Source organism: Schistocerca gregaria, chromosome 10 (assembly GCF_023897955.1).
Source record: "Schistocerca gregaria isolate iqSchGreg1 chromosome 10, iqSchGreg1.2, whole genome shotgun sequence".
NCBI classification, from domain to species: domain Eukaryota; kingdom Metazoa; phylum Arthropoda; class Insecta; order Orthoptera; family Acrididae; genus Schistocerca; species Schistocerca gregaria.
This window is the reverse complement of record NC_064929.1, coordinates 13,009,760-13,024,283: the sequence shown is the minus strand read 5'-3', so window position 1 is coordinate 13,024,283 and position 14,524 is coordinate 13,009,760. Positions and strand designations below refer to the sequence as shown.

The 14,524-nt window shown below is 43.8% G+C and overlaps 1 non-coding gene across 1 annotated transcript; it reads left to right on the top strand.

Moving 5' to 3' along the window:
* The first annotated feature begins 2,103 nt into the window (after window positions 1-2,103).
* On the top strand, window positions 2,104-2,176 carry Trnak-cuu (transfer RNA lysine (anticodon CUU)). The gene has a single exon. It is a non-coding gene; the product is annotated as a tRNA-Lys (tRNA).
* Window positions 2,177-14,524: the final 12,348 nt, after the last annotated feature.

Sequence of the window (14,524 nt, the reverse complement as noted above, 5' to 3'; positions counted from 1 at the left end):
GTGCAGCGGCCCCGGGCGCTCCAACGATTGGTGGCTGGTGATGTCCAATGTAATGACGACCGCCCGTTCCTGGCCGCCCGCCTAGCAATGTGACCGCGGCGAGCAAGATGGCCCTTTTTAGTTCACTTTATTGGCAACTTTTTGCGCATGGCTGCCTTGTTTTTTTTTATGCATTCTCTGCTTTGTGAGAAATATTTGAAAAACTGAAACAAAATCGTTTTTGTCTTATTTGGTTTGTTTTCATTAAGTGTGATAACTGCAGGTGTCTCTCTTTTTCCTATGATTTGATAGCAAAGATTTTGTGTTTAGTATGATGAACGTTAAAATTAATTTCTGAAAAAAATTAACTTTTGCATCATTCTTCAATAAAACCTTCTGTATGATAAAAAAAAAAAGTGTTCAGCACGATGGGATGAAAGAAAAAAAAAAGTGCTCTGCGTGACGGATTGTCGTCCTAGGGGCCCGGATTCGATTTCCGACTGGGTTGGGGATTTTTTCCGCTCGGGGATTAGGTGTTGTGAAGTCTTCATCATCATTTCATCCCCATCCGGCGCGCAAGTCACCCAATGTGGCGTCGAATGTAATAAGACCTGCACCAAGGCGGTCGGACCTGCCCCGTAAGTGGCCTCCCAGCCAATGACTCCAAATGCTCATTTCATCATATATACCCGAATTTTGTTATTTTCTTTGCTCACTTTCAGATTTCCATCATTCTTATTTCCTTTATATCTTCGTCTCCCTTATATGTAGGGGAACAACGTTTGTTGGAGAAAAAATGTCTGCTGACACTTCCCAGTGACCCTAGGCGTGTTTTTATTATTGGTTATTCCCTGACAGGCGGAAGGGTTGAGGCACTCTGTGGGATGCGTAAGTAATGTATATCGTCTACAATACAGTTATCTTCTCCACTTGAAAGAATGTATGCCAAAGTAAAAAAAAAAAAAAAAAAAGTTGGTAGAGCACTTGCCCGCGAAAGGCAAAGGTCCCGACTTCGAGTCTCGGTGGAAAAAAAAAAAAAGGTGGTAGAGCACTGGTCTAGTAATCCAGGGGTCGTAAGATCCATCCTCACTTGAGGAAGACGTATTTTGGAAATCAGTTGCGCGTCGTGGCCGTATAGCAAACAGTATGTGTGATGACGAACAATTAGCGACAGGCGTTTTATTAAGATTTACTCTCAGATGTGATTAAGGCGAATGGCGCAGATAAAGCATTTGCCAAAGCGGTACAGCATAAGGTGGGACGAGGCAGTCTGAATTACATTTTATAGATGTATTTCTCACATATCTCAGAGCCTGTCGTCGTCGTCGTCGTCGTCGTCGTCGTCACCGCTTCCTCTTCTGCAGAAGTAGCAAATGGCCATCGTAGCAAATGAGGCGAGGGACGCCCTGCCTTCGATTCCGAATGCACAAAGTATGTGGTCTTGTTTCCCAGTCTATATTTGGTCGGTCTCGTAAAAGGTTGAATGTAACGAATGGGTGTGAAAGAGCCAGGATCAGCGGCTCTGTAGAACGAAAACACAATTCCTCAGGGGTGTGAGCGTTTCGAGATGAGTCGTATACTAGTTTTAGTTGGTCGTCAGTGACCGTGTGGCCTAATGTATCAGGCATCGGATTTCCGATCTGAAGATTACAGGTTCGAATGCTGTCACGCTCGTGTTTTTCCAGTTCTGAAAAAGAAACATACCGTTTTAATGTAGCAATTGAGCAGTACGAAACCGTCTGAATGTCACTGTCGACCATTTTTTGCTTGGAGATGCTCTTGAGCTTGAAACACACACAACAAGACCGGTGTTAACTAGCGAAATGGTCGGCAGAGTGCCGTCACCGCGAGTTTTGACTGACACTTGCACATCTAAAACAACGTCGGAAAGTAACTCGTTCGGCTTTTGAGTCACATCAAGTATGTGTGTTAATTTTGACGCCACAAGCTCTGCATGTTGTCATGCAATTCCTTTACCTCTCAGAAATTATTATGAAATAAAAGTGAAGTACGTGACGAGTGTGACGTTAGGAAAACATTAGGCAGCATGGAGAGTTTCTGTATGGGACCAACCAACCGAAACGAGTACTGTGTGACTTGCACCCGGCACGTATTCACCGAGGCAGCCGGCTAGCTCAGTCGGTAGAGCGTCAGATTCTTAATCCCAGGATCGTGGGTTCGAGCCCCACGCTGGGCGGAACGGAATTTTGTTCCGCTGCAGATGTAAATTACCGTTTTTCTGATTAACGTGATGTAATGGAAATAGCAACTTTAAACTTTGCCTACTTCTGTCAGTCGCAAGGAAACTGTATTTGAAGGTGAAGGTGATTTTGTAGACATGAGTGAAATACATGTTCTGAAAAGCAAGTGTTGTTGTTTGGAGAGCACATCGGTTGCCTGTCAAATGTGTAGCCAAGCAGTAATGGGTCGCCATAGCTGCAAATATTAGCCGGTAATATGAAGTGTTGTCAGCTGAAGTCTGATGATGCAGACGACCGTAAGGACGAAGTACGCAAGAGTACCGCTAGGACGCGACTCTTTAGCTCAGTGGCAGATCACTGGTCTAGTAAACCAAGAGTCGTAAGTTCCATCCTCACAGGAGGAAGACGAATTTTGGAAATCAGTTGCGCGTCGTGGCCGTATAGCAAACAGTATCTGTGATGACGAACAATTAGCGACAGGCGTTTTATTAAGAATTACTCTCAGATGTGATTAAGGTGAATGGCCAGATAAAGCATTTGCCAAAGCGGTACAGCATAAGGTGGGACGAGGCAGTCTGAATTACTTTTTATAGCTGTATTTCTCACATATCTCAGACCCTATCCTTCGGTCGTCGTCGTCGTCGTCGTCGTCGTCGTCGTCGCCTCTTCTGCAAAAGTAGCAAATGGCCATCGTAGCAAATGCGGCGAGGGACGCCCTGCCTTCGATTCCGAATGCACAAAGTGTGTTGTCTTGTTTCCCAGTCTATATTTGGCCGGTCTCGTAAAAGGTTGAATGTAACGAATGGGTGGGAAAGAGCAAGGAACTGCGGCTGTGTAGAACGAAAACACAATTCCTCAGGGGTGTGAGCGTTTCGAGATGAGTCGTATACAAGTTATAGTTGGTCGTCAGTGACCGTGTGGCCTCGCATTCTGGCTCTAGCTGCCGACGCGTACGGACGTGTCACGGTTGCTGCGTGTAGTCAGTGTTTCGCCAGTGTTTACCTTTGCGTTTCGGTGTTTTTGAGTTTTGTGATTTTCTTCGTGTGTAACTCGTGTTTTTTCTGCCTCCTGTGTTCTGTTTTTGTGTTTTCTACCGACGATTATTTGTCGTTTGTGGAGTTTTCGGTAATTACCGGAATCTCCCCTTGTTTACTGCATACCATGGCTACGACTGTGAGGAAGAATACGCTGGTTTTTGCCTTCGCTAAGGAAACATGACTTGTTCAGCCGACTGCTCTGGAAATTCATGATTGGCTTGATCAGGTACTTGGCATAAATTCTGATATGGTGCATACCACTCAGCTAGATACTGACAACTACTGTGTTTTCGTAAAGTTTTTGGATCCCGTTTCGGTCGATAAAATTATTGGAAAATTTGGGTATCATGTCGAATTTTTGCATAGAGACGGCACTACAAGTAAAGTGGCTATCAGGAGAACTGATGCTCTTTATAGATCTGTGCGGGTGTTAAATTTACCTATCGAGATAGATAATGAGAAAATCAAGGTTGCCCTGTCTCAATATCGTGAGGTAAAGGATATAGTTAACAAACGTTGGTCGAAGCAATTTAAATTCAGAGCTTCAATGATATTCGTTCGGTAGAGATGGAAGTAAAGACGAATATCCCATCTCATATAACTGTTGACGGGCATAAAGCACACGTGATTTATACTGGTCAAACCCCTACGTGCCATATATGCAATGAATCGGGTCATTTAAGGCAGGACTGTCCCCGTCGTGTCTTTGTACTAAAAACAAATTTAGTCCAACGCCGCAAGATGACCTTGAGCGAAGTTTTGGCAACCGATAACACAGCCAATCAGGGTGAGGGTTCGGATCCTGTACCTAGTACTGGAACTATTGCTGTTGATGGCAGTGATTTTCCACCCCTGGTAACACGCTTCAATTGTGATTCCTCTGCCCGTGAGTTAGACGTACTAACCAAGAAACGACCACTTGAACATACAGATGATCATTCTGATGATGACACCTCCCGACAATCTACTGCTGTACGTAAACAGAAAGCTGGCGATGAAAATCTGCATGTGCCCCAAGACGGAATGCAAGTAGATTTAATTGCAGTTTCTGATACATCTCGCTCACTGCCAGAAAATGCAACGGCAGCTGCCGACAGCGAGAAAGTAGAAGTCCCCCAAGCAGTGACAACTTGCCCAGCTGTAAACAGCGATAATCAGCTGTTTACCGACGGGAAGTTCGCGGAAGCGGTAGAACAACAACACCGCGACACCGCAACACCACAGCAACCGGCACCAGAGTGTAAACAAGTGAAAGTGTTTACTCCTGAACCGGAAAATAAGCAAACACCGTCGCAAGCGTCACAACAACCGAAGGTAGCATGTAAACAGCAGGTCTCTCTAGACACTGCTGCTGAAGCGGCCGCGTCGAGTGTTGCCACAACAAAATCAGGTCAGGGTTTTCAGGGCGTCCACCGCCGTACGCTAAAACCACAACCGAATCTTACTGTTTCTCGCACCCAAGCCAAACAAAAAGCGGCCAAGTCGGACGTAAAATCACAGAAAAATATACGATATGAAATTGTCAGAGAAGGTGCTCCAGATGAGCCTCCTGACACACTCAATGTCGAACAGCCCCTCAGTACTAAGGTGCGGGATGACAATGGCAGACAAACTAACGTTTAGCGACCGTGTTACTAGGACTGCTACCAAGTTCTGAATGACTGTAGTTCTAAACCGGATTTCAGCATACCAAAAGTACAACAGTTTTTTTTTTTTTTTTTTTTTGACCAACTTTGTCCGTGGCCAATAGCAAGTTAGAGATGCGAGCATACTCTATCACAACGATCAATATAAATAAAATTCGAACCTCATTAAAGCTAGCTGCTCTCAAGGAATTTTTGTATGACTCTGGAACCGATATCGCTTTTCTACAGGAGGTTGTAATGACGGAATTTGTAATACCAGGATACACCGCAATTGTTAACGTATCTTGTGACACACATACAGGAACAGCGGTTCTGCTCAGGGAAGGGATTCCCGTATCTCAAGTGGAGCGGTTGGAATCTGGAAGGGCAATTAGTATTAACGTTTTAAGTACCACATTGATTAACTTATACGCGCCTTCAGGAAATAGTAATAGACAGGACAGGGCAGCATTTTATAAAGAGGAACTTATATATTTATTACGTCGAAACCCAAACAGTTTTATAATGGGCGGTGATTTTAACTGTGTTTTAAATCGTAAAGATCAACAACCACATTTTAACGGTTCTTTAGAACTTAAACGCCTAGTAACCGACCTAAAACTAAAGGACGCATGGGAACTAAAATATCCAACGAAGGTTGAATATACGTATATAACACAGACTTCGCGCAGTAGAATAGACAGAATCTATGTTTCCCAAAACTTGGAAAGATGTCTACTAAATTCAGAAATCGTACCTGTATATTTTAGTGAACACTGCAGTATGAAGGCGTGCATTGATTTAGCTCCACAGCCGATTCAGATTTTTAGGAACCAGTGGCATCTAAATGTCTCTCTCTTAAAAGAGCAAGATTTGGCAGACGCGGTATCGGATGCGTGGACCTTATGTGTGCGATCGATCGAGAGGCACCCCACAGTATTAGACTGGTGGATTAAGGTTGCAAAGCCGAGGCTGAGAAAAGTGTGTATCAGATACAGCAGAGAAAGAGCGTGGGAGTTAAACAACAGTATGGAATTTTATTACAGTTTGTTGCGAGGCCTCTATGAACAGGCAAACGTGTCAACCATTAGATTACAAGACATCAGACACACCAAAGCGAAATTACTCGCCATTAAAAGACAACAGATGGAAGGTTTAAAACTGAAGTCAAAGGCGAAGTCGGTGGTAGATGATGAAACAACATCCTTATATCATCTGCTTCGGCATGCAAAGAATAGGCGACGCACTGTTATTAGTGAACTTAAAACCCCCAATGGGACGACACTGACGTCTCAGAAGGAGATTCTAAATGCAGTATACCAGTACTACTATGCATTATATTCCTCCAGCCCACCTCACGAGGGGTCTCTGCAAGAGTTTCTCAGTGTTTTATCCCCACAATTGACAAGTTCTGAAAACGACGAAATCCTTTCTGAAGTCAGTAACGAAGAGGTTCGTGAGACAATAACCAAGTCCCCGGTGAATAAATCTGCTGGACCCGACGGACTCCCTGTAGAATTTTACAGAAAGTTCTGGTTTTTAATTGGTGACACGTTTACATGCATTGTCAATGAGATTTTTAACGAGCAGACGATACCTGCAGATTTTAAAGACAGCAAAATTGTACTTCTACCGAAAAACAAAGGGACGAAAAGTTTAAACAATTACCGCCCTATTTCACTTTTAAACTCTGACTACAAAATAGTATGCAGGATTTTAAAAAAGAGACTTTCCCCTCTGACCGACAAATTAATTAGTCAACATCGGTCATGTGCAGCAAATAGAAGTATTTTTAATACGATTTCTGAATATAGAGACATCATCGCCTTAGCGTCGGTTTCCAATATCAAATGTGCTTTACTTTTTATAGATTTTATCAAGCCTTTCGACTCGGTGAATCACCGCTTCCTATTTGAGGTACTGACAAAAATGGGACTCGTCCACAAAACAGTTAATGTTATAAAAAACGTTGCTACTGGTCTGAACGCTAAATTAGCTGTCAACTGTCAGCTGACGCGGCAAATTCAAATAAACCGCGGCATCCCACAGGGAAGTCCATTATCTATGTTTTTGTTTGTTGTGTCGTTAGAGCCCTTTTTAAGAAGTGTTCATGAAAGGTTAAAGGGCATAACTATAACTGGCAGGAAAACTGTAGTGAGAGCCTATGCTGACGATGTTGGTGTCGTCATAAGAGGGCAAGATGATGCAATTCGACTAGGGGCCATTCTTCAAAACTACTGCCACGCATCGGGTGCGACAACAAACGAAAATAAAAGTACAATCCTGGGAATGCGGGGTCTTGAACGGATACAAATCGATTGGGCGAAGTCAGTTACCACACATAAAACCCTGGGGACAATCCCGACGGCATGTCCAATGAGGATGACAGCCCTCAATTGGAAAGAGGTTTTAACAAAGATTCAAGGGGGACTTATTGAGAACTCACAACGACTTATGAACCAGGTTCAGAGGGTCAGGTTCATTAACTTATGCATTCTCTCAAAGGCATTCTATATGGCACAAGTTTTTCCCTTGCCGAAGTTGATAGCTCAGAAAATAATGTCGAGGGTTGCAAATTTCTTATGGAAGGGGGAAATCTTCAGGGTTAACCTAAGAACTGCGACTTTACATCCTAGAAATGGAGGCCTCGGACTGGTGGACATACGCAATAAAGCTTCTGCGCTTTTCATAAAAAGGTCTTTAAACATATTTCACGCCAACCCCGGCAGTATTACTACACAATTGTTTAAATGGGTCCAACCAGAAAGCCTTCAACCACCGGCAGACGTACAAAAAATTAACCCCCGACTGCGATACGTTAGGATCTTGTACACAGAATTGAGCTATGTTAACGAGAAACTCAGAACTTCACTGCACATTACAGCCAGAGATATCATGAGACAAAGACAACAATATGAAGGACAAAATAAAATTGCATCGAAATATATGAGTTACAACTGGGATGCAATTTGGGAGAATATTAGTTTTAACGGGCTCAGTTCAGATGTGGTAACGGCATGGTACAAAGCCGTCAATAATATTGTCAGCACCAACGAGCGGCTTTATAAAATTGGGAAAGCTGAAACCCACTTATGTCAGAAATGTAAACTAGTTGACACTGTGATTCATAGATTTACGTGTGCTGGAAATCTCAACAATTGGCATTGGCTCAGGAAAAGTCTTGCACTACTGCAACGAACGTCACCCAATTCCATTACTCCTATGGTGCTTTTCAGACCTGAAACTAAATATTACCCGAAAACCAAAAATAATGCAATACACTGGTTAATGGGACAGTTTGTAGATTACATTATCAATAAAATAGGTGATGACGACGAAACAAAATTCAAGCTTTTTATGCAAATGGAGTACAGCAACATTCAGCAGTATGCAGACCACAGGAAAATGTAGGGAAACATGTTGATCATTTTATTCGAACGAATAGGTGTTGGTTAAAGCGCACAGTCTAACACTAAATGTACTATTTTAGGGGTAATGAAGAAGTGAAGTATGAATCTACGTGCAAGATGAAGGAAATGCCTCTTCTTTTATCCATTCATGTTCCGTTTGCCCCCCAATAAGTGTCTCATAAATGCTCGGTGTATATTGCAGTATAATCACATGTAAAAAAAAAAAAATGGATCAGGCATCGGACTTCGGATCTGAAGATTACAGGTTCGAATGCTGTCACGCTCGTGTTTTTCCAGTTCTGAAAAAGAAACATCCCGTTTTAATGTAGCAATTGAGCAGTACGAAACCGTCTGAATGTTGCTGTCGACCATTTTTTGCTTGGAGATGCTCTTGAGCTTGAAACACACACAACAAGACCGGTGTTAACTAGCGAAATGGTCGGCAGAGTGCCGTCACCGCGAGTTTTGACTGGCACTTGCACATCTAAAACAACGTCGGAAAGTAACTCGTTCGGCTTTTGAGTCACATCAAGTATGTGTGTTAATTTTGACGCCACAAGCTCTGCATGTTGTCATGCAATTCCTTTACCTCTCAGAAATGATTATGAAATAAAAGTGAAGTACGTGACGTGTGTGACGTTAGGAAAACATTAGGCAGCATGGAGAGATTCTGTATGGGACCACCCAACCCAAACGAGTACTGTGTGACGTGCTAGCCAGCAGTTCTTCACCAAGGCAGCCGGCTAGCTCAGAGGAGTTCCGCTTGAGACGCGACAGCGATCGGACGTGCTGTGTATTCGATCCGCCGCTACCCTCGGGTTGTGAATATTTACCTTCTGTGTGTGACGTTTCTTTGTCTTCTGTTTTTAGTTGTTTCTTTGCCTTAGTGTTTGTTTTGTGTCTTGCGTTGTATTGCGGGTTTTGCCGCATTAATTAAGTATTATGGCTTCCCGGTTGTTTCCGCGGAAATGTACTCTCAGTTTTCAGTTTAACAAGTCTACCAGGAATGTCCAACCGACATCGTTGGAAATTCACGAATGGATTGTGGACACGATTGGCATTACATCGGACCAGGTACATACGGCGTACTTTGATACAGAATTATACTGCTTTTTTGTGAAATTGTTGAACCCGGTTTTGCTGGATAAGATATTACTTAAACATGGTGAGCAAGTGTCGTTCCGTCATAGGGACGGTTCCGTTAGCAGTGTTACTGTCTCAAATGCTGAAATTACGTATACCACAGTTCGGGTTTATAATTTACCCCCTGAAGTTGACAACAGCTGTCTTAAGGAAGCTTTGCTTGGTTATGGTACTGTTCGGTCAATTCGAAATGAACGTTGGTCTGCACAACATAAGCTGCAATGTTATAATGGTGTCAGATCAGTTGAAATGCATATTAAGTCTAATATACCGTCCCATCTGGTTGTATGTGGTTATCGTGTACATCTTACTTACGAGGGGCAGCTTGGTACATGTTTCCTATGTAATGAACATGGTCATGTTCGAGCTAATTGCCCTAAGCGGGTATTTGTGCTTAAAAATGGCCTAGCACAACGCCGCAAATTAACGGTTGCCGATCTTTTGCCAGCAGCTTCCTCCACTGTTTCCTATCTGCCTCCTGCAGTAGCTTCTTCACAACAGGTGTCACCCTCCCCTGATGCAGGTTTTCCTCCGCTACCCACTCGCCCAGACGTATCGGCTGCTCCTATACCGATTCCGTCTGTTTACAACAACAAACGCCGTCGTGCTAGTGATACGGGTAGCACTGATAACGAAGCTGCTGTTTCGCAGCCGGTTTGCGAATCTTATGAGAGAATTCCAGAATCTCCCATGCCTGTTTCGGATTCTGTTCCCGCTGTCTCTCCTGCTTTGCCTGATGACGTCAAACTTGCTGCCATGCCGTCGGCGCAAGAGCTACAACATTCGGTCGAGGTGTTGTTGACATCCCCACCGCCACAGGCATCACAACATGTTGACGACACTTCGGTGGAGACGGCTGTTTGTCGGAAAACCGCTCCTACAACTGCGCGCTCCGCATCAGCAGACTCCAAACCTATCTTACCACCTCCTACACTTCCAATACCTACACATTCTGAAACCGGTGCTGATGTTCCTGATGCAGTTTTCCCCTTGATGGCTCCTCCTTCTGACTCCTCTCGCCCTGCTAATCTTTCGGACGCTTTGGTTGACGTGCCTGATCTCGAACTCCGCCTGCTCTTGAATCTGGTGTGCATCAGATACGTCGTAGGGTGAAAGTGCCCCCCAATCTCCACGCGGTGCGGAAGAAACATAAGCATGCGAAGGACGACTCTGATTCCGTTGATTCTGGACAATCACCCTCTGCCATGTCTGATGTTGATGATATGGATGTAGTTGCTTCTAGTGTGGTGTAATTTGGGTTCATTTCCCATTTTTTGGTTGATGTTGCAGGCGTACACGTTTATTACCTTAAATATAAATGGCATTCAATCTGCTCTGAAGTTAGCGTCTCTGCAGCAGTTTATTTATGACTCTGCAGCTGATATTGTTTTCCTGCAGGAAGTCTCCGTTGCACACCTGTTTGTTTCTGGTTTTCGCACTATTATAAATTTTGCACCTGAGTTTTCTGCAGGTACTGCTTTCCTAATTCGTGACGGTATCCCCGTTACCGAAATTGAGCTTTTAGACTCGGGACGGGGCATTGGTTGTCGGTTATTTGACACTACCTTGGTTAACATTTACGCCCCCTCTGGTTCTAGCAAGCGGCAGGGAAGGTCTCGTTTTTATAAAGAGGATCTGATTTACCTTTTACGAAAAAATCCTGCGACCTTGATATTGGGGGGCGATTTTAATTGTGTGTTACAAGCTAAAGACCAATCCCCTCATTTTAATTATTGTTTCGAGCTACATTCTCTTGTACGTCAATTACAACTACGCGATGCGTGGGAGGTTAAACACCCCACTTTAGTTAAATTTACATTTTTTACTGCCACCTCAAGTAGTCGACTTGACCGATTGTATATTTCTGATACCCTTAGTGTTTCTGTTTTAGATGTAGATGTTATTCCAGCCAGTTTTACGGATCAATGTGCCCTTGCTGTTATAATTAATTTGGAGCGTCAACCTCTTAAACTTTATAGGCCGCTGTGGGAATTAAATGTCTCCTTGCTCGATGACCCTGACATCGAACCTCTAATACAGACTGCGTGGGACATTTGTTTACGTTCTCTGCGATACTATCCGTCTAAGCTTCACTGGTGGATCCACTGTGTGAAGCCAAAACTACGTCGCACTTTAATGTCCTACAGTTATAATAGAGCGCGAGATCTGAAACTGACTTTTGAGTATTACTATTCGGTGCTTCGCGAACTTTATGATAATTCTACAATGACATGTGCCCACCTTTCTGAGATTCGGAAAATTAAGGCCAAGCTTCTTAGTATTAAGCGGCTTCAGATGGAAGGATTGAAGATTAAATCTAAACCACCGTCCACGTTAGCACATGAAATGACTTCTATGTACCATCTGTTTCGTCACCACAAGAACCGTCGACGTGTATTGATTGACGGCCTTATGGCAGCTGATGGTCGCCGGCTTACCTTACAGAATCAAATAACCCATGAAATTACCTGTTACTATGAGACCTCATATACTGCGGCTGATTCTGATCCGATTGATGTTGACGAGATTTTAACTGCTATCCCATCAGTTTTAACAGAGGACCATAATGCGAAATTTTTAGCTCCTTTTACTGCAGACGAAATTTCAGCTTTCATTGCTTGTTCAGCATCTCACAAATCTCTTGGTCCTGATGGCCTACCTAAGGAGTTTTTTGTTCGCTTTTGGCCTATTATAGGGCCTGTTTTTACAGATATTGTGAATGAAATCTTGAATGGTGGCACAATTCCAGCCGATTTCAAGAGAGGTACGGTTGTCCTGATACCTAAATCTGCTGGTTTGAAGACAGCTAGTGACTTTCGTCCTTTAACCCTTTTAAATTTTGACTATAAGACGGCCGCTAGGGCTGTTAATGCACGTCTATCCCTTTTGCTTACACCTGTGATACCTCCTTGTCAAAGCTGCTTTCCAGGGCGCCCCATATTGACGTCTCTGGCGGGGTATCGTGATGTCGTGTCGATTGTCGCTGTCACCAATATTTCCTGTGCGCTTTTATTTGTTGATTTTAGTAAGACCTTTGATCGTGTGTCCCATTCGTTTTTAGAGCTTCTGCTGCGCCGGCTCGGTTTTAATGAACAGGCGCTGCTGGTACTTAAGAATATGACGACTGGAATTTCTGCTAAGATTGACATTAATGGCCAGCTAGCAAAGGTCATTGATATTCAACGTGGCTTGCCGCAAGGTAGTCCTTTATCCATGACCCTTTATGCTCTCTCCCTTCAACCACTCCTCACACGTCTCAACTCGACACTTCGTGGTCTTACGATCTCTGGGGTTACCGAGACGGCAACAGCTTATGCTGATGATTTGGTTGTTTTGCTTCGTTCCACCGCAGAAGTGCCGCAGTTGAAAATGGAACTCGATAAATTTTCTGCGGCCTCAGGTTCTCGTATCAATCCCCGTAAAAGCAAGCTCCTGAATTTGCGGGGCTTTGAACGTGTGGTTGTTCCGTGGGTTACAGCTGTTGAACACCATACACATTTAGGTATCTATCTTGAACGTTGTCCTCTTCGGATGGCTGCAAAAAATTGGCAAGTGGCCATTTCCAAGCTGCAAGGTGTTTTATTAGAACACTCATGGCGTTCGATACCGCTACTGCAAAAAAAGCGTGTATTAGACACTTATGTTTTATGTAAAGTATATTACGTTGCTCAGTTGTTTCCGCTTCCCCGAATGCAGGGTGCAAAAATGGTCCAGCTTATTAACGGATATATTTGGCGGGGGCATATTTTTAAATTACGTTGTGATGTTCTTACGAAGCCGCGTCTTGAGGGAGGTTTGTCGTTCACCGATGTCCGTGTCAAGGCTGCTGCCCTTTATGTTAAGCGAACCCTCCATCTTTTATTATCTGAGTCCCCGACTGTTACTTCGCGATTATTCCATGTCATTCGTCCTGCGAGCTTGTCACCGCCCATTAACGTTGGGCCTCTAAATGCGAAGCTACGGCATGTTCGGGACTTCTACATTGAGATTAGTTACCTAGATCTCCACTTACAACGTCGTCCTGTTATTACTACGCTAACCCTGCTTGACAAATGGCACCGGTCTTCTTCTTCCAACCCGATTGTTTTGCATTATCCCAGTTTTAATTGGCGTAACATATGGACGAATATTAGCTTACCCGTTCATTCAGCAACTGTTGCCTCCCTATGGTATAAGGTAGTTAATCAGCTGATTCCTACGAACGAGCGCCTTCATTGTATAGGTTTATGTGTCTCACCGCTTTGTCAAACGTGTGGTTGTGTTGATACACTCCAACACCGATTTACCGGCGCTGACCGTCATCGCATGTGGCACTGGCTGCGCCGACAATTGGCTTTACTCACCAGGAGCTCCGAATCGGCATTAAAGACTGATATTCTCTGCTGGCCGGACACGGTTTTTTATCCCCGGACCAAGAACAACACCGTTATGTGGCTTCTTGGCCGTTACATTTTTGCAGTGGTTGATCATCATGGTATTACCGATTTTATTTCGTTTACTGGATACATGCTTCATGAGTACTGGACGCAAAAGTCTTTCCCACACCTTAAGAGGGACTTTGCGAATATGCTTACTATTGTTTTCGAAAAGCAGGGAGTTGGTTAAGTTTTGATTTCTATTGATCGCTCCTGCGCCTGAATCATTAATGGAACCGGTATAGGGGCATATTGAGCTAACTTCATGACAAGGAAGACATTCTCGCTAGATCTTAGGTACAATCTTGGGAGGAAGGCAAAATAACTGTTTGGATAGACAACGCTTCATAAGTCCCGTGTTCACATATAAGTATCATAAGACTCCGAACCAAAGACAATTACAACGTATTGGTGACACTGTGCTTCGGTGCAGGGAGGAGGAGACGTCATGGCCAGGCCTCGGGATACGACCCCTGCCCTCCACCTACCTGCCCTGGGTCATTACAAAGGAAAAACGAAAAAAACAGTGTTTTAAAAAAAATATGAATAAAGAAAAACCTAAAAAAAAGTCGGTAGAGCGTGAGACTCTTAATCCCAGGATCGTGGGTTCGAGCCCTACGCTGGGCGGAACGGAATTTTGTTCCGCTGCAGATGTAAATTACCGTTTTTCTGATTAACGTGATGTAATGGAAATAGCAACTTTAAACTTTGTCT